Raw genomic sequence first — 20254 nt, 5'->3', positions numbered from 1 at the left:
AAAGTGCTACTTTGCCTTCCCTATGCTCTCAGTAAGTGCCAATATTCCTTACAAGTGCAAAAATATACAAATTTCTCTCAAATTAAACCTTTTCTGAACTTTTACGTTTTCTGAGTCCGCCTTTTAGCTTTTGGGCAATCCAATAAGGGAAAAACACTCAAGTCTATATGTTACTAGGGTGAAACCCACCATCTGAACACACAGGTGACCTCAGTTTCCCCAAATTCCCTGCCAAAAACCCCCTGGAGACATGCTATGCGTAGGATGTCTACTGTCTTAAATTTTTATATTTTTTTTACAGAAGTACTCCCTATGCTCTATATACCTCTCCACAATACTCCCAGAAAAATTTGGACTCCAAAAAAGCTTCCAAACACAAGTTTCCGTTCTTTCCTACTTAGCGTTTTCTACTTTCTGATGAGCCTATCAGCAAATAAGACATTCATAACATGCTCTAGATCAGCAATCATGATATCCTACTTATCCTACTCCTGCTCATCATGTGAGATTGTGATTTTTAGTGCTTCGGTTGCTTCCTGGCTTCGCACGGACTCTCAAGCTCACCTAACACCGCATCTACCACCCTAACTGCTACTCTCTACACCACAACTTAACTAATACCTAAAACTACCTATGTCAGAAGATCTAGGCCAGGCACACGCTCCCTAGACTCCTCCTAAGACCTAGAGAGTACACCACCCTCTTATTCTATCTAAATGTAAAATAAGACTCTGACAAGCCAGAGAATCCCTATCCTCAAGGACTACTTCCTACAGAGGTCTCTACCCAATGTCTAAGTTACAGCTTTCAAGAGTACACAAGAGGAGATTTCCTACAATGCTTTCAAGAGCCAAATACCCATCAAACGTTCTTGAAACGCTACGGAACCTGAGGGGAATCCTATTAACACCAATAGGTCGCTCTCCCTAAGGTCCGTGACCCAAAACCCCAACCCTAAACACCCGGTGCAGAATCACGTAGGATGTCTGGTCAAAATTTACAGGTCGTCGTTTTCTTAAACTAACATGCCTAATGTGTAGCTTATCTCGATTTGGACGCATGGATATGCTGCAATAAGAAAACAGACACCAGAAACTCACAAAAACCCTAGAAACGGACCATACGCGCGCAGTGATGAGCTTGGCGTGTAGCTCTCTTCGGTGGCAAGGAGCTGCACTTCTCGGTTCTTCAAACGGATCACCAGGGCGCGTGTAGCGAAGCTCTGAACTCTCACTCTCTCTCTTACACAGAGTACGCTCAACTCACACAGACAAACTTATGAAAATGACAAAAGGTTTTTTGCATTAAGGTCAAAAGTGGTATAAATACCTTACAATCTCAAACCCTAATGTTCCAATTTAACCATTTACTAAGTCTAAATGTCAAAACTGGGATACAATTTGGAAGCTTCTGCAAGCCCCACTATTTACAAAGGTGAAATGACGGTTTCTTCTCAATTAAGGAATGATCACAAAGGAAATTAGTATCCCGCCGGGAAATCATCCTCCGTTGAGTGTGTCCAGCCGCTAACAAACACTGCCTCGAAGATGATAATATCTCCAAAGATTCTATCTAATGAATTGAGGGTTGAGCAATTAGTATGTACATTTGGTCTTCTATCTCTTTCCCTCCCCACTGGTTACATGATTAGGGTTGAAAGAAGTCTTTTTGGTTACTTGGTATCCCTCTTGGATTTAACGCCCCTCTCAAACAGAGGTGAAATCAAGTTGTGTCTCACTTGCATACTAAGTTCTTGAGGTAGATAGGTCTACAAACCTCTCTCATAGGGAAGGTTTTTGTCATGAATAATTTTTTGTCTGCCTATGTTCTATCTTTTCTTTCTCTTTGGCACCCTCTTGATAGCCATCTCAAGGAGGTCACAATAATTTCTTATGGGTGGGTGAACGTTTCAAAAGAGGAGAGCTTTGTGAAAGAGAAATGGGAGGTTTGTTGTCTACCCAAAGAGAAATTTGGGCTAGGCATCCTAAGTATTTTCCAATGGGCAAATAATCTAGCCGTCAAAGTCATCATCATGATTGAGGAGTCCCCCACAAGGAGTGGGCAGTGATCCTCTTTGAAGTTTAAATCCTTTCTTCTTGCATAATCATCAGAGGTGGATCAATTTTCCTTGAATTATGTGGAAGAACACAACTTGGGGAGGACCTTCAACTAGCTTTGTTGTTTGACTGGCTATTCAATGTTTCAGGAAGTAAGGAAATATATTAGAGTTAGGAGCTGCTTGGATGGCTCTTCCCATTTGGAGGGTTCTGGTGAAGCTTCATTTGCAAAATTTAACTAATTGATAGGGTCCTCACATAAAAGACACGAGTTTTTATGAATCCAAATTGTCCATAGTAGATTTAAGCTTTAGGAGTGTGTCATAGGAGAATGTCTAAACCATTGCACTCACCCACCATAGTCTCGCTCTAGGTGGCTTGAGGATGTAATGGGAAGAACCCTATATGGAAAAAGTCCAAAGGATGCCTTGAGTTAGTAGGACATTAAAAAAAAGGGGGCACAATAGTCTCCTCATGAGCTTTGTTCTAGAACATAGCCCATTGCCTATACCACATTTCTTTGCCTTGTTGGAAGTTCAAAGAACCCTTTGAAGAACCAACCTTTAAAGGATAGCTCCATTCAGATCTAGAACTCCTAAGACAAAGTTTCCAATGTAGAAAAAGTTCATCTTTCGATGATAATAGACAATTTCTCTTCTTGTCAAAGGATTTATAGAGTAAAGAGGAATCATATCTGGCCGAAGCGAGTAGCCCTTTATTGGGAAGATAAACTGGCACCTCCTTATTGAAAACCTAAATTCTTTGGGCTATTGGCAAGGCATCTCTCCACGACATTCCATAGTTTCTCCTAAGAGATTATGAATGTAACATTTAATGGTCTAGTAACTTGTGTGTAGCGGAAAATAACATATACATAGTGAGCATTTCATTTAGAATAGATTCCTGATGAGCATACAAGAGTGCTTGGTTAAAGAGAGCAACGAAAGCATAACACCTTGTTAGATAGGCATGAACAATACTTCAAAAAGAGAGAGAAATTAAGCTATTCACAACAGTTGAGGACCGGATTTACATGGAGCCTGTCACCCCTCCAAAAGACTTCGTATTATAGGTTTCCCTCATCAAGGGAGACATTTTACAATACAATACTTTGTGTTCCTTCAATAACTTGCTAGTGCAATGAAGATGGAAGATCAATTCCCTCACGGTCTCAGACCCAAGACCTCACACACCTTCAAAGATGGTGAGAGCTAGCGGGGTATAAGAGTAGATCTAGAGGAAGAAGAAGTATTCTTACGAGAAAGAAGTATTTCTCCTCACATAATCACTCTTAATAGTTTATCTTAGCTTAGTAATTAGCATGGTAGAGGAGATGAGAATGCATTGAAGCTTGGCTCTTGGTTGGATTTGCATCACAAAGCCAAGAGTTGTTGGTGTACGCCTCCCTTCTCAAAAGCTTGGAGAAGATGATGAGCTTTCCATTAAAACTTGGACAAGGAGAGAGAGTTCTTTGCTCCACACATGAGTTGTGTGAGTGTGTGTGTGTGATAATGCCTTTGCAAAATCAGCCCCCTCTCTCTCTCTTGGTCGATCCCTCTTGCTATTTCATCTTGCTGGCCCCTCATTGGCTCATGCCAAAATAGGCCAAGCTTAGCCAAAAGGAAATAAGAGGTCAAATGGAGAGCCTTGTGACAAGTGTCCCTCTTTCCCCTTTAGTGAGAGCTTAAGTAATTTAATTAATTCATTTAAATTCCCATCGGACCTGTTAGTCTTCTAGCCAATAGGCCCATTAAGCAAGCCATTGGGCTCTTAATTCTCATTGGACCCCTTGGCAGACTGTCCACTAGTCTTCTAGGGAACTTAATTTTCATTGGTTCTTTTATCAAGTGTTTTTAAATTATTTAGACTAAATTTACTCTAGCCTAATTCTCATTGGTCCACCTCTATGGCCATCCAATAGGATTTGAATGGGAATTGGGGGCAACTGGGCTAGGAATCTGACATGTGTCTACTATGCCCTTTGTGTAAAGGGAGCTTGGGAGAGTGTGTGTGTGTGTGTGTGTGTGTGTGTGTATGTGTGTGTGTGTGTGTGTGTGTATGTGTTTCCCTCACTTCTTCTCTCTCTTCCCCTACCTTTAGGGCTCGTCCCCTCCTTGATAGGGATGTGGGAAGACTTTTAAGTCTTCCTAAAGCATCCAATTTTCCCAAAATTTGCCAATGGAATTTTTAATTGAAATTTTGAAACCTTAGCTTTTGGAATTCTTAATGGGATGAATCTTAGGGCCTTTATAGCACCATTCATGCACATTGCTCTTTTGTAGATTGTCCCCCTTTGGATCCCTATTTTCCCTCCTTTAAATCCCTACCAAGGCCGATTTGCCAGCCTAACCAATATTCTAGCTTTTTCTCCCCTGGTACTTCCCCATATTAAATGATCAGTTTAACATGAGAAAATTATTTAGGAGAATTAGATATTATTTATTATGACATTACCTCTCTCTTGAAATCATAGTCGTCCTTGACTATGAGGTAGAGAAGATAAAGTCTAGTCATTAGTCTGTTTGCTAGCGGGTAGAGGATCCCTATTTTACCCTACGACACCGTTCCAGATGGATGACTAATCCATTTGGCGCTTGAAATCCTTAGCTTCCGCAAGCATGTATGTGCGTCAGTCTTATCAATCTTTCATTGTAGAGTGACAAGCAAGCTCTACTTGGTGTTCGGGAGACATTGTCTCCGCAAACATGATCCTAAGCATTCATACTTCTTAACATTTGTGCCCAATAAAGAAAAAGAGAGTCTTATAACACAAAAAATTTGTTCATCCTAAGCGTGCATACTTCTTAACATTTGTGCCCAATAAAGAAAAAGAGAGTATTATAAGACAAAAACTTTGTTCATTTAAACATAGTTATATTTGCTTACTCTAGGGAGCCATTGTAAGCATTGAAAAGGTTTAGCTTATCCTTAGATTGTATTTGCATCCATCTAGCATCTTCAAAAGGATAGCTCTTAAACTTAATAAGATACCGTCCGATAATCTTACCGCCTCTCAATACCTTGTTTTCATGTCGGAGAATAGATTCGAGTTGCAGCACCTCTTCTTGGTCCTCAATCTCCAGTGGGTCTTCAATAGTTGGTTCTTGAGGTGGCTCTCCTTTGTAAGGCTTTAGTAGGCTCACATGGAAAGCATTGTGTATGAGCCAAAGACTGGGCAACTTGAGTTGATAGGCCATCTCATTGATCGGTCTAAGAATCTGGAAGGGACCGTAGTACCTTTTTGCTAACTTAGCATATAGTACTTTTGGTGTCGCGTAGAATTCTTGCCCGTTGTGTGCCTTAATCGAGCCTTGGAAAATTTAAGCAAGACCAATCATTTTGTTTAATTTCTTGAGCTCTTCTCAACAAAGAATCAATCCCAATGTTTACTTAGAGTATATAGTTAGTAGCTACAAACACAAGCATGAATACTTCTCCCTTTTTTGAAGAAAAAAAGTGGAATTTGTAGGGGGAGGGACATCCCCCCAAAAAAAAAAAAAGCTACATCTCTAAATTGGATTTCATGGATAATCTACTAGCAGAAAAATACAAGGGGAGGATGGTTCTCCATTGCTGACGTCTATGTAACCTTTGGAGCTGTGACTGGGAGACCACCAGTGCATCTTTGATTTGCATATAGAGCTTTTCAGCTACTTTTTTCAAGTCAAATTGAAGAAGAGAGATGTGTAGGCAATTGTTCCTGTGGACTTCAACATTCCTGTCATTCCAGATAAATCAAATGGTGATGCCTCTCCAGATGTTCCATATGGGGATATCCATATTCCGACATTCTCCAAGAAGAAGTTCTTTGACACCAAGACTTTGCTGACTCCCATGATTTTTGTATCAACTTAATAGCTTGCTTGTTAGTTTGGCAAGAAAAGAAAAGGTGACAAACAACTTCCACTCAATTTGAACATCTAGCACACAACTCATCACTAACACCTTCCATGGCATTGCTTGGTCATGTCCAAACACCTTGATGTACAATTAGCCACAGCAAAAAACTATGCTTGTTGGCTACTGGGAAAGCCCATATACACCTAAATTTGTAGGGCCATTGTTTTTTACTCCGCTCCAATCTCCGTTTCATATTCAACTTCTTTTTTAGCCTTCAGAAACCCCTCCCTTATCTTTAAACTAAGAATAGATGACTTTGGAAATTGGATGGACTGAGGTGGACTTCATGGATCCTTTGAGGGGAAAGTGGAATTTATTTAGAATTGTAGACAATCTCTCCAAGAAGCATTGAGCTTCAGCTAAAGAAATATTGAACTCCTGTTGAATGGCATAAGGGGCTTTAATGGTGTAGTACTGGAAAAGATCACCCCAGCAGACAGATGCCTGCTTTGAAACATTTGTGAACCCTCCTTTTAAATTGGAGCTTACACTTAACTGCAAAAAAGCCAAACCAAGGAGAACCATCAAGGAAACAGTGGTAGGTATGCCTACATTCTTTGGGTGGGGACCATTTGAGCTTTAGCTCATTCCAAGGTGCCCAAAATCTGTAAACAAGTTTAGAGACACAGGAATAAAAAGAGTTGCAGCCATCACATTATCTATGAGGGACAGATTAGTCCATGCTTTTTAGTTCTTTACTTTGAATCTGTTGATGTCTCTCTTCAGGAGCAGGGCCCAATAGTCATAGTTGAGTAGGCCCATGCCTCCCTTATCTTTGGGTTGGCAGTAGATATCCCATGCTACTTTTGGGATTTAGGGTGGTCCAGGTCTCCTCCCCATGAAAATGACATGAACATGGAAAAAGCCTTTTTAAGTTAATACCTAGCAGGCTGCCAACACGACAAAAAGTATAGAAGTGTAGGCATCAAAGGTCCTTGAGGAGATAGAAGTTTGGTGCTGCTGCCATTGGACCAGTTTCTACCTTAATTTATTGAGTACCTAGTCCCATCTTTGGTTCAAAGTGACCTTGAACCCCATGGGTATGCCAAGTAACCTAAATATGTGTCCTTTCTAGATCTTTTACACCCTGCATCTGAGATACTTTTAGCAGCAACATGAAAAACTTTTTTAGCATGACTCATATAGAACCACTGGCTAGGCAGAAGGTGTCCATGGAATCCCAAAAACACTCCGTTGTCTGAGTTTCATTGATCATCAATGCATTAGTGTCATCAGCAAATTGTTACAAACAAAGGTCCTTGTTAGCACCTAGGATCCTTATACCTTTGATCTTTCCTTTACTCATGGTAGCCCAAGGCATCAGAGCAAATTGCAAACATTGATGGAGCAATGGGGCAGCCCTGTCTTATGGATCTGCTCAAAGGGATTGCATCTGTTAGTTCACCATCAGCGTAGGACGTGTTGTAATGTGGGGCCTGGAACTGTTGAGCAAGAGGATGATAAGCCCCTTGCTGATGCAATTTTAATTGCAAGAGCGGCCTCACCTAGAAAAGGGGCCGGGATTGGAGACGAACGAAGCCTGGGCATTAGGGCTAGAACCCACAGGTAGCAGGGGGAGATTATGGGTGATGGGGAATTGTGCACAAAGCCATTTCTCAATGCATCCTGAATCTCCATGTTCCCCCCCTAGGGGAGGGGGAGAAGGCATTGAGACTATAAATTCCCTTGATTAGAGACAGGCGTGATGATCGAGGGGAATGATGACAAGGCAAGGGTAAAGGTGCACAGGGTACTACTCATTCACTCTCCTCGTACTCCCTCACTCTTCATCCCTATCTCGCCTTTTGCGCGCATTGTTCTTTGCCGTAAATCCCATGACAAGGTCTTCATTAAGAAACACCCCCCCCCCCCCCCCCCCCCCCCCCCAAAAAAAAAAGAAAAGTTGTTCAAATCATTACTTGTAATGAAAGATTGGAGCACTGAAACATGGCCGGTCATGGGGCCAATTTGGAGACATTTAAAGTATAGGGCATGTGTACCCTAGTCCGTCCCTACTTCCTGTTGACACTGTTGACGCATAATTTCCGACGCTTCATGTTCTAGGCAACGGAAAATTGATTTGTGAACAGAACAAATCAAGTTGAGAAAAGCATGTCAGCTCGTCTAAGCATGTCTCGTCTTATCTGGCTTACTCCGGCAATTGTGGCATGCAAACTCGGCAACGTGCTGAGAGAGAGAAAGAGCGATACACTGTGTACATGCAAGCTGCAGATCCCCACATGCAAGGAGAGATACACTGTTAGTATGTGTACAAGCAAGCTGCAGATCCCCACGTGCAATACAAATTTTCCACAAGCATCAGCACATAGCAAGCAGCAAATTAAATAGCAAGCGAACGACGGAATAGCCACTCGGCGGACATGGCGGGCCAGATGCAGTTGGTGGTGGTAATGGCGACGATGATCGTACTTATGATGGGGTGGCATGCCCAATTCAAAGAGTAGGGTGCGGGTTTCATAATCAGCGCCTCTGCGGCTACGACATCGTCCAGCTTATTCATTGCGGCGAGCACGATGGGTGCAGCGCTTGCCAGTGGCCAGTGGGCAAAGCAAGGAAAGGTGCAGTCGCCAGCGCTTGTAGTGTTCAAAATCTTGCTATCCATGCTTATGTGCGCATGACAAGGGGTCACACACACACACGCGCACACACACACAGAGAGAGAGAGAGAGAGAGAGAGAGAGAGAGAGAGAGAATCACGGTGACTAGTATTCAGGATAATCATTTTAACAGACATACAGTTTTCCTTTCCTTGAATTTGCCAAAAGGAAATTTTAGAAAAATAGGTTTGTGCTTTAGGCTTTTACACTATTTTGTCTATTTTGGGGTGGAATTTCTCCTATGTCCCTTGCCCTCAATCGGCATTTTTGAAATTGAAAACGGCATGATATTAAGCTAAGACACATTTTTTCCAAACACTGTTGTGGACTCCGTCTGCATTTGTATGAGAGAGAGAGAGAGAGAGAGAGAGAGAGAGAGAATCACCGTGATCAATATTAGGGAAAATCGTTTTACCAGACATATAAAATTCTTTTCCTTGAATTTGCCAAGAGAAAATTCTAGAAAAATAGGTTTGTGCTTTAGGTTTTTACACTATTTTGTCTATTTTGGGGTGGAATTTCTCCTTTGTCCCTTGCCCTCAATCGGCATTTTTGAAATTGAAAATGGAACGATATTAAGCTAAGACACATTTTTTCCGAACACTGCTGTGGACTCTGTCTACATTTGTGTGTGTGTGTGTGTGTGTGTGTGTGAGAGAGAGAGAGAGAGAGAGAGAGAGAGAGAGAGAGAGAGAGAGAGAGAGATGACAGGTCACAGGTATCAGCACCATAATGCTCCCATGCTTTACAAGAATCAATTGTAGCCGACAGTTGCCGTCTGCAACACATCAAGTCATCCCCTCTCTCCAAGCTCCAATAGCCTCGACTTCTGATGCCCAATCCCCAATTTCGCATGAATGGGTGTTGACCTCTTAGTGAGGTGTGGACCTTGGGGTTCTACAAACTACAAACCACGCAAGAGAGAGCGAGAGAGCCGCAGCCACTTGCGATTGTGTGTGTGTGTGTGTGTGTGTGTGTGTGTGTGTGTGTGTGTGTGTGTGTGTGTGTGTGTGTGTGTGTGTGTGTGTGTGTGTGTGTGTGTGTGTGTGTGTGTGTGTGTGAGAGAGAGAGAGAGAGAGAGAGAGAGAGAGGCTCCCTTTCCGCAGAACGACTGGAAGTTGCCTTCTTCATGAGGTGTAGGCCTTGGTGGTTTACAGGTGACCACCTATACACGAACATCCAAGATTCAGTGCATGCATGTGTGTGTGTGTGTGTGTGTGTGTGTGTGTGTGTGTGTGTGTGTGTGAGTGAGAGAGAGAGAGAGAGAGAGAGAGAGAGAGTCGTTCTAAGGTTTGAAACCTGTAGCAAAGGCCTTGAAAATTGTGTACAATGGATTCTCGCAGCTCCAACCATCCCCCAACTTTCAACATAGCTTCGTTCTCTCTCTCTCTCTCTCTCTCTCTCTCTCTCTCTCTCTCTCTCTCTCTCTCTCTCTCTAGGTCCCTTCTTATTGATGTCCATCTTGACCACCCGATTGGCCAGCCCACATCAGAGTCGGTGCTCATATACATAGGTTTAGTGTGATGATCCCACTTGCAGCCAGCAAGTATTCGGGAAAAATCATTTTTCCAAACATACAAAATTCCTTTCCTCGAATTTGCCGAGAGGAAGTTTTAGAAAATTAGTTTTAATTTTTGGGTTTTTAAAAATAATTTTCTCCATTTTGGGCTGGAATTTCTCATTTTCCCCTTGCCCTCAACTAGCATTTTTGAGATTAAAAATGGCATGACATTAAGCTGAGACATTTTTCCCGAGCACTGGAGCCTCTAACCGTACCCCTGACTCTCTCTCGTACCCCTGACTCTCTCTCTCTCTCTCTCTCTCTCTCTCTCTCTCTCTCTCTCTCTCTCTCTCTCCCCATGCGGATCCATGCTTATCGAGGTATGCGATGTGTGATTGTAGGTCCATTTTGACCACCTGATTAGTAGGCTGCATCTGGGTCGGTGCTCACCACAAACCTAGGCATATTGTAATCCCACCTATAATTTGTGGGATTTACCTCTAAATTTTAACTTTTGGAGAGAAAACCTACAAAATTTAGAGAAATTTAGTGTAAAAACCATCAAATTTAATCAATTTACCTCTAAAATTTAAAATATGTAGGTTTGCCAAGTGTTTCGAAAAAGTTTTTTCGAGCACTGATATGAGTGCAAGGATAACCCTCAAGGCTTCTACATGTTGATGCATCCATTAATGTTGTCAACTTCTTACTCTCCTTTCCCTATATCTATATAAACATAATATCTATAATGCCTACAATAGAGGGAGGGATCCGGGGGCCCTGCCACATAGCGCAAGGAGTTTCGTCCGGTGGTGTTCTCTACAACCTCGGCGATCAGAGGTACACAAAGAGACAAGGAGACGTGCTGACCAGCGTTAGAAAAAGAGATACAGAAAGAGAGAGGCGGCTCAAGGGGCCAAGGCTAGAAACATACATTTCCCTAACCCATTCGAGCTCATAGAGGGGAAAGAGCCCTTCAAGTACCATAAGTCGGAGGCCGTCAAGAATCTTTTAGGACAGGTGTCTAGGTTGTCTCCCTCAATGTCTCGCATACGGCTGCCAGCGTATGGTAGCCTACGGCGCCAAGCTCCTGCTCTCTTTCTCCCATCATTACTAATGTGCTTAATTAGGTTACTCTAGCCAACTGCACATGCAGACCTTTAACCTCCTAGCTTGAATACGAGCATCATGAGTAGGCGATGGCGATGCTTCAACAAGCCCTACAAGTAGAGTAGTCTTAGCTCCCATCAAAGTCTACTTTCGCCAAGCTCTCTCTCTCTCTCTCTCTCTCTCTCTCTCTCTCTCTCTCTCTCTCTCTCTCTCTCTGAATACATTTTCCCTAACCGAAGAAAAATAACGGCAAACTTGAAATTTCCAATTGTTGGGGTATAGGCGTCTGTGCCTTGCCCGGCCGCCCAGAGTCTGGGCGCCCACTGACTTGTATACCTTATACATAGCATAAGTGTATAGGGGGCTGCTCACTCTTTTTTGAGTCTCCCCACCCACATCGTGTGTGTGTCTCCTTCTCTCTCTCACACTCTCCGTCTGTGGTGCTCCCCGATCCCCCTCAATTGGTATCAGAGCTATGGTGACCGCGGAGAGCACGACGGCTTTGAGAGCTTCGAGGCGATAGCTCGCTCGCTCTCGACGGTGGAGTTCGATCGCGGAGTTTCACGGAGAGCGATTTTAGCTTGAGGAGCATTGTCTTTGGAGCTTAGGAGCTTGGTGTGGTCAAGCTTGGTCGAGGAGGCGGTTGCGGCTTCCTTGGTGAGAGGAGCTTTTGAGCTCAGTGGAGCTCGTTAGAGAAGTGCTCGGCGGAGGAGAGCTTGACATTCGAGTGCTTGGATGCTGTTGTGGCAGAGCTCTTGTGTTGGAGCTTGCATTGAGAGGACATTGCATCACGTAGAGTGGAGCAGGAGCAGGTTCAACACTGTGTGCAGCTCGTTTTTGCCATTTTCGGGCTCTAAAACGCAGTTTTTTGCGTAGCTCCGTCATACAGAGTCAGATCTACATGATCCAAGAGTCTAGGTCAGGGTTTTGGCACGCTCCGGACGCGATGGTGATGTCTATTTTCTGAAAATATGCTTTGAATTACAGCAGGTACAGCAGCAAGTTTATTTGTGCACTCTCGGGTCCCAAAAACACTTTTTTTGGCATAGCTTTCACACCCGGACTCAGATACATATGATCCAGGAGTCTACCTTGGGGTTTTGGCACGCTCCGGACGCGCTCGTCATATCAGAATTTTAAAATTCTGAACGCTGAATTTTCTGCAGCAGCAGTTGTTTATTGTGTGTTGAGGATTCCACACATGGTTTGCTCTCAGATGTGAGAGTGATATTTGCTGCAAGTTTCCTCACAGGTGGGAGGATACGATGTATGCCTTATGTGGTTTGATGCTCAGGGAGACTAATGTGATTGCATTTTGAGCTCGGCAATGTATGCCTCGAGCATGTTTTTTGGCAGTCACAGGTAGAGCAGATATTTGTGTACTAGATTTGCAGGTGTTTGCAATGATGTATGCAAAGTGTGGAGATTGGTGCATGCATTTGGAGTACAGTTTGATGCGCTTTGGTTGCTCATGGTTTTGAGCGTGCAGTCAGTTTGGTTACTGGTTTTGTGGCCGTTTTACTGACGAAACTCTGGCGAAATTTTCTCAGGAGTTTTATGCGCATCATTTATGCGATCTAGGTAGAGATTGCGGGTTGCACTCAACATTTGCGTGCGGTGTTCTCTGCAGGTGGGAGATTTGTGCGTGTGTATGCATCGATACCGTACAGTGTGGGCTTGGTGATTAGCTCACGGGTTTGACAGGCGTACAGTTATCTTGGCACACTCACAGGAGTGAGTATTGTGATGTATGCTTGTGTGGCTACGAGCTAGGTAGCCGGATTCGAGCACTAATGGCTTGAGGTTTTTCAGCAGGTTTCAGCTACAGGTTTACAAGTTTACAGGCAGGTTTGAGGGCTTATTTGGGCGCTGAATTTTCAGCCATTGTTTCCTCTTTGCAGGTGTCCATGTATGGCTCAGTTGTAGGCTGATCTGGGACACATTTGTGACTTGTTTATGCAGTTGTTTAAGAGCTGAATTTTGGGGCTGTTTTGGGGCTGATTTGCAGCCATATTTGCAGACTTTTGTTGATGCAATTCGAGCCAATTTAGGGCTGATTTGGTTGACATTTGCTACTCATTGTTGGTTGCTCTTTTGCGAGCATTATGACTGATTTTTCATTTGACTTCCAGCGTTATGGTCTGACACAGTTTGATGGTGCAGATTTTGTTGCTTGGAAGGAGCATATGCTTGTTGCATTGGCGGATTTGGGGCAGGATAAACCCTTGCGTGGTTTATCGGCAAAGCCCAAGTCTATGCGTGATGATGATTGGCAGGATCTTGATGAGTTAGCAATGTCTACGATTCGTTTGCATCTGGTTGAGTCTGTTTACTGGCAGGTCTTGAGGGAGACTACAACTCATGCTTTATGGCAGAGTTTACATGCTATGTACGCGACATCCATGTCTACAGGGAAGTCTAGTCCCACTTCTATGTCCATGGGAGAGATTGGTCCCACACGCAAGTCTCGACGGCATAGAGACTTGACATGTTGGCATTGTGAACATAGAGGGCACATTAGGCGTCGATGTTTCAGGCGTTTGAGACAACGGAGGCGACAGATGCGTGATGCAGATTTGGGCATGACAGATGCTAGTGAGATCAGTACGGTGGTTACTGAGTATGCTTGTGACGGCGATGTCACATTTACATCTAGCTTGTCTTCAGACAATCTTATGTCTACGGATTGCATATCGGATTGCACATTGTCTTCACATTGGTTACTAGATTCAGATGCTACATTCCATGTCACGTCGCATCGTGAGTGGCTTAGCACGTTTTCTAGTGGGAGACTTGGTTGTGTGCACATGGCTGATGGTGTTGTGTATGACATTGAGGGTGCACGAGACGTATGTTTGTCCTTGCCCAGTGGTATGAGATTTACCCTGCGTCATGTGTGCTATGTGTCAGATCTGAGACGGGATTTGATCTCAGTCAGACAGTTACGGGATAGTGGATGTCAGATTTCGCTACGAGAGCGAGATTTTGTGATGCATTTGGGTTCGCTAGTGATTGCGAGAGGTGCCAGGAGTGGTACAGGTTACCCATTGCATGTGGATCACGCGAGAGACGGTGTTGTCTCTGTGATCATGCAGCCAGGTAGAGAGCGAGAGAGCAGGCGAGTCTCTTTTGCTTGTGGGTTGCAGGATGCTTTACATGGAGTGCAGAGTAGTGAGATCGTTGTGCACACGGTTGGGGCACGACTTGAGCAGTCACATAGAGAGGTGACAGAGTCAGACATGCATGCTTTGCTAGTGACTGAGCAAAGGAGAGAGTCAGTTGTGCGAGATACTTCTATGCAGGATAGACAGGTAGAGCGGTCTTGCTCTAGTGAGTCACGACAGGAGGACGTTGTGCAAGAGTCTATGCATACGGAGTTAGAGCATGAGAGCTCTAGTGAGTCACAGCAGATTGAGTGGTCATGTTTGCAGTGGATGATTGCAGAGGAGGCTGAGATGTCAGCGATTATGCAGTCATTCCTTTCTATGCTAGACAGTGAGCATGGGGATATAGTTGTGCAGGATATGTCTTCTAGCAGACATCTAGAGCAGCTGGTTTGCTCTGAGGTTGCACGACAGGTTGATGCGTCTTTTGTGGACAGTCAGGAGATGCATGTGGCTGACACGCCTTGTCAGTCAAAGATGCCTATTGCCAGGGATATATATGTTGATGCATGCTCCGTAGAGCTAGCAGGGCCCGCTAGCATTGCATCGGCATTCAGTGGTCTCATGTATGAGATGTTTATCTTGAGACCGGATATCGCAGCTGTAGTGGGAGCATTTGCAGTTGGGGTTGTCAGTCGTTTGTTGACTGATGATGGCATAGTGCACGAGGGAGATATGCAGGTATTGCGTACATACTTGCAGTACGTGTGCGGTACGTCTGTTGGTGTATGGACTTACACGGGAGCAGGACAGCCGGATGCACACAATCACAGCCAGCCAGTGGGCATCGGTTGAGAGCGGTTTTCTCTCGCCTTTTGTAGTCTTTAGACTAGGTTCTCTTGCTTAAAGGCACAGTCGCCTTTAAGTGGGAGGTTGTTGGGGTATAGGCGTCTGTGCCTTGCCCGGCCGCCCAGAGTCTGGGCGCCCACTGACTTGTATACCTTATACATAGCATAAGTGTATAGGGGGCTGCTCACTCTTTTTTGAGTCTCCCCACCCACATCGTGTGTGTGTCTCCTTCTCTCTCTCACATTCTCCATCTGTGGTGCTCCCCGATCCCCCTCACCAATCGAGCTCAGAGAGTCAGAGCACTTTGACCACCAGTAGACAGTAGGAGGCCGTCAAGCAGCTTTTAGGACAGGTGCCTAAGCTGTCTCCCTGAATATCTCACAGACGGCTGCAAATGTATTGTAATGGAAATGGCCTATGATCTTTGAGAGTAGCGGAATTAGAAAATTAGGTGAAGCACTTTTGAGAGATTACTTTGTGAGCATAGCGGGTGAACTTAATTGGTGGTAGCAACATAAACATGGTACTTAATTAACTTGGCATGAACAATACTTTTGCAAAAGAGAAGGAGTTTAGAGGACATGACAATAGTTGAGGACCGGATTCATATGGAGCCGGTCCCCCCTCCAATAGGCGTTTGTATTATAGTTTCTCCCATCAAGAGAGACTTGGTACAATACAATCTTCGTATTCCTTGTGACCTACGTGATGCAATGAAGATGGAAAGCTTCATGCATCACAAGCATAACATAAACTTGTAGAAAGCATTAACTATCCCAAGCCTCAGTCCCAAGGCCTCAAACACCTTCGAAGGTGGAGAGAGCTAGCGGGGAATGAGGATAGGGAAGAGGAAGAAGAAACATTCCATAGGAGAAAGAAATAGTTCCCCACTTATCATTACTCTTCTTGCTAGCATACATAATAGCATAGTAATGAAGATGGAGAATATGGCAAGCTTAAGCATTGAAGCATGACTCTTGGTTGGATTTGCATTCCATAGCCAAGTGTGTTGGTGTAGGCTTTCACTCTCACAAGCTTGGAGAAGGAGGTGGTGTTCCTCAACTTTCACCAAGTGAGAATGTCCTTGCAAATGAGTGTGTATGTGTGGAGTATATCCCCCTAGCACCCCCCTTCCTTGATTTGGGCGAAATTTCTACATGCTGCAAGCTCATTGGACCCCTCTGCCCTTAGCCAATTACATGCAGCATGCAGTCAAGCACATGGGTAGTTTTTTGACAAGTGTCCTCCTTACCCCTTAGAGAGAGAGAGAGAGAGAGAGAGAGAGAGAGAGAGAGAGAGAGCTTGAAAATATATAGATATTTGTTAGATGGAAGTAGAAGCTCATTGAACCCCTCTTTAGTCCAACCAATAGCATTCAAGCACACCATGTGGTTAAGCTTAGTAAGAGTCTAACATGTGTCCCATGTGCTCTTTTAGAATTCCCCTAACTTTGAGATTTTTATGCATTGGAAGTTTCTCAAGCAACTTCCTCATTAAGTGTGTAGGTTCTCTTTTTGACTCAAGCATCTTACCCCCCATGCATAGGAAGATTCTCAAGCAACTTCCTCATTAGATGTGACAAGTACCTCAAGTACCTTAGTCATCAAGCATGACAAGCACTTTAGGTGGAGTTCCCACCTCAAGCCCTAGCTTGCTTAAGTTTAGGTCAGGTTCCCACCTCAAGCACAGCCCTAGCTTGCTTAAGGTTCCCACCTCAAGCACAACCCTAGCTTGCTTAAGTTTAGGTCGGGTTCCCACCTCAAGCTCAGTCCTAGCTTGCTTAAGGTCAAAGGACTTTTAACACTAACCATTGGATGTCTTTAATGAAGCTAACCCTAAGATCTTTTAAGCTTCAATAGTTGACCTTGCTCTTTGACAGACCATCTCTCATTTGGGCCCCTTTACCATTGGCCCCGTGTTGAGATAGATCCGTAAGCACATGTCTATATTCTAACCCTTGTTCCCGTTTATTATCCCATATTAAATGATAAGTTTAATATGAGAAAATCATTTGGGTTGGTTAGATATTAGATATTTAATGACATTACCTCTCTCTTGAAATCATAGTCGTCCTCGACTATGAGGTAAAAGAGATAAAGTCATAGTCATTATTCAATTTGTCTTAGCGGGTAGAGAATCCCTTTTTACCCTACGACATCATTCCAAGATGGATGGCTAATCCATTTGGTGCTCGGGAGACATAGCTGCCGCAAGCATGTCTGCACTTTAGTCCATTTCATCCTGCCAAATAGAGTGACAAATTCTATATGGTGTTTGAGAGACGTCATCATCCCAAACATGAATTTAAGCATGCATACTTCTTAAATTTGTGCACAATAAAAAGAGAACTAGTCTTATAAGACAAAAACATTTTTCATTTAAAATGCATTTTCATATGCTTACTCTAGTGCAGCATTGTAAGCATTCACAAGGTTCATATTATCCTTAAGCTAGGTTCCTTGCATCCATTTAAAGAATAATTCTATAAGTTAATAAGATATCGTCAGATGATCTTACCATTTCTTAATACCTTGTCTTCATGTCATAGGATGGACTTAGATTGAAGTACTTCTTCTTGATCTTCGATTTTTGGAGGGTCTGCAGCTATTGCTTCTTTTGATGGCACTCCTTTGTAAGGCTTATGTAGGTTCTCATGGAAAACATTGTGCATGAGCCAATGGTTGGGCAACGTCAATTGATAAGCCATCTCATGGACTAGCTTATGAATTTTAAGAACCATAGTATGTTTTTGCTAGTTTAGCGTCATACTCTTGGTGGTCCGTAGGACTCTTGCCCGTAGTATGCCTCAGATGAGCCTTGAGGAACTTTAGCAAGACCCAATCATTTTCCTTAAAGGTTAAGACTATTCTGTGCTTATTAGCAGCAACCCTTTTGCCTTTCTTGTGAGATGGATATAGCCCCTTTAATCTTTGGAAATAGATTCTTGTAGGTCTCGGCTATATTCATCAGCAACGAAGATCTTCACATGTACTTTTAGTAAGGGACTTTTGGACCTTCCTTCTTTAACCTCAAAAGGTACTTTCCCCATAGAAGTATGTACAGTATCATTGTACGCATACTCTATAAGAGGTCTTCCATGACATAGGCTTTTAGTATATCAAGAATCGTTAGATTAGTTATTTCACTTTGGTCATCCATTTGTGGATGATAAGCCGAAAGAGAAATTTAATCTACTTCCTAGATTCTCAAAGAGACCTTTCTAGAACTTAATGGTCATTCTAGGATCTTTGTCCGACACTATGGATGCTGGAAATCCATGATGCTTGAAAATTTGAGGTCTGAAGAAAGTTGCCATTTGATGTGCCTTAATAGTCTTTTTGACAAGCATTAGGAAAATTTTGGGGTCTCTTTTGGGCCTTGTAAGATTTTCCACCTCAACACAAGTCTCTTGTAAAAAAATGATTTTCCATAATTTCTTGAGAGAGAAAGTGTAGGCTAAACCCAAGATTTACTTGATCTTCTAGCTCGTTACTCGTGCATTTTAGTGATGCAGAGGTAGCCTACCTAGTTACGAGAAAGTGATGCTGCTTCTCTCTCTCTCTCTCTCTCTCTCTCTCTCTCTCTCTCTCTCTCTCTCTCTCTCTCTCTCTCTCTCTCTCTCTCTTTCTATAATGGTGAGGATGTCTTCCACGAGAGTAAAGCCAAGCCATGGCAGTAGAAGAAGCATGTGACTATCCAAAGAAGAGCTAATTCTAGACCTTACTTTATTGACGCTCAGAGATTAAAGTTGAGGAAGGCGCTTCTATGATGAGGAAAGCCCCTTTGAATCCTTCGTACCCCTTCATCCTCTCCTTCCTTGCCCCGGCTTCCAACAACTTTCTCTCTGAAGGGAAGATTGCGGCTCACTCTTAGATCTCCTCAACCTATCCTCACTCTCATTTTGCAGATGCAGATGAACTCGATTGTCCCCACCCCTCCCAACTAATAGATTCACAAAGCTGTGTTGTCCTACAAAGCCATGCATCTTGAAGGCTTGTGGCATTGCCCAAGACTTTGGATCAGCTAGAGAACGGATGAGGAGATTTCTAGTCATGTGCTTGCAGAAATATGGCTTGCTTAGTAGTGCTTTCATTGGCATGTATGGAAAATGTGGCATCCTCACAAAAGCATGAAAACTCTCAATCATCTTCTTGTGTGGCACCAGCTCTTAAAACACACTAGTTGCAGAATATGCTCAGCATAACTTTGTTGAAGAAGCTCTCGGTTGCCTTCACCAATTGCAAAGTAAACTCCAGATTTTAGATGCAATCACCTATGCTTTTGCACCTTGAAGGACTGTGTTGCACAAGACGTTATGAGATTGCTAGTCAGGGATTGTCGCAAAAATATGTCTCATGCTGGAAGTGCTTTGGTCTACTTGTATGCCAAATGTGGTGTCACAAAAAGTTCTTGCTAAGCGCTGGAAAGTCCTCTCTTGGAGTATCTTGATTGCAGGATATGCCTAACATTGTTGTGGTAAGGAATATTGGGGACATTTCCAGAAGATGCTAAGTGGAATGCACTTATAGGAGGATATGCATAGCAAGTCCTGGCCATGCTAGATTTTTTGCAATGCACAGATGCACTCATATCAACTGGATCTCATGAGCTTTTTGTATAGAATTTAATCTCTTGGAAGGAGTTTATTGCCGGATACTGCTCAATTTGACTACAGTCACCTATTCTTGCACCTTCAAGTCATGTGCAAAGACATGGACATGGATAAATGATTTGCGATGAGATTGCTAGTCAGGGGATATTGTAGAAACATGTCTTGCTTGGCAAAGGTTTGGTTGCTATGTCCTCACAGAAACACAAACAAAAGCGCGAGAAGTTCTTTACAGTCTCCTATACAGGATGTCTTTTCTTGTAATAGGTTGACTGTAGGATATGCCTAATGTGATTATGGCCCAGTTTCAGCAGATGCAAAGTGAAGGCCTGTTTCCAAATGCAATCACCTATGCTTGGGCCTTGTGCTCAAGAAGTTGACATGGGTGAGATTTCACGATGATATTGAGAAGATGTTCACATGGGCAAGGGAATTTAGAATGATATTTCCAGTCAAGAGATTTTACAAAGCGACGGTTTGTTAGCAACGGTTTGGGTGACATGTTT

Source organism: Adiantum capillus-veneris, chromosome 4, assembly GCF_014529385.1.
Source record: "Adiantum capillus-veneris isolate H3 chromosome 4, ASM1452938v2, whole genome shotgun sequence".
NCBI classification, from domain to species: Eukaryota; Viridiplantae; Streptophyta; class Polypodiopsida; order Polypodiales; family Pteridaceae; genus Adiantum; species Adiantum capillus-veneris.
Note: the sequence above shows the minus strand (reverse complement) of the source record.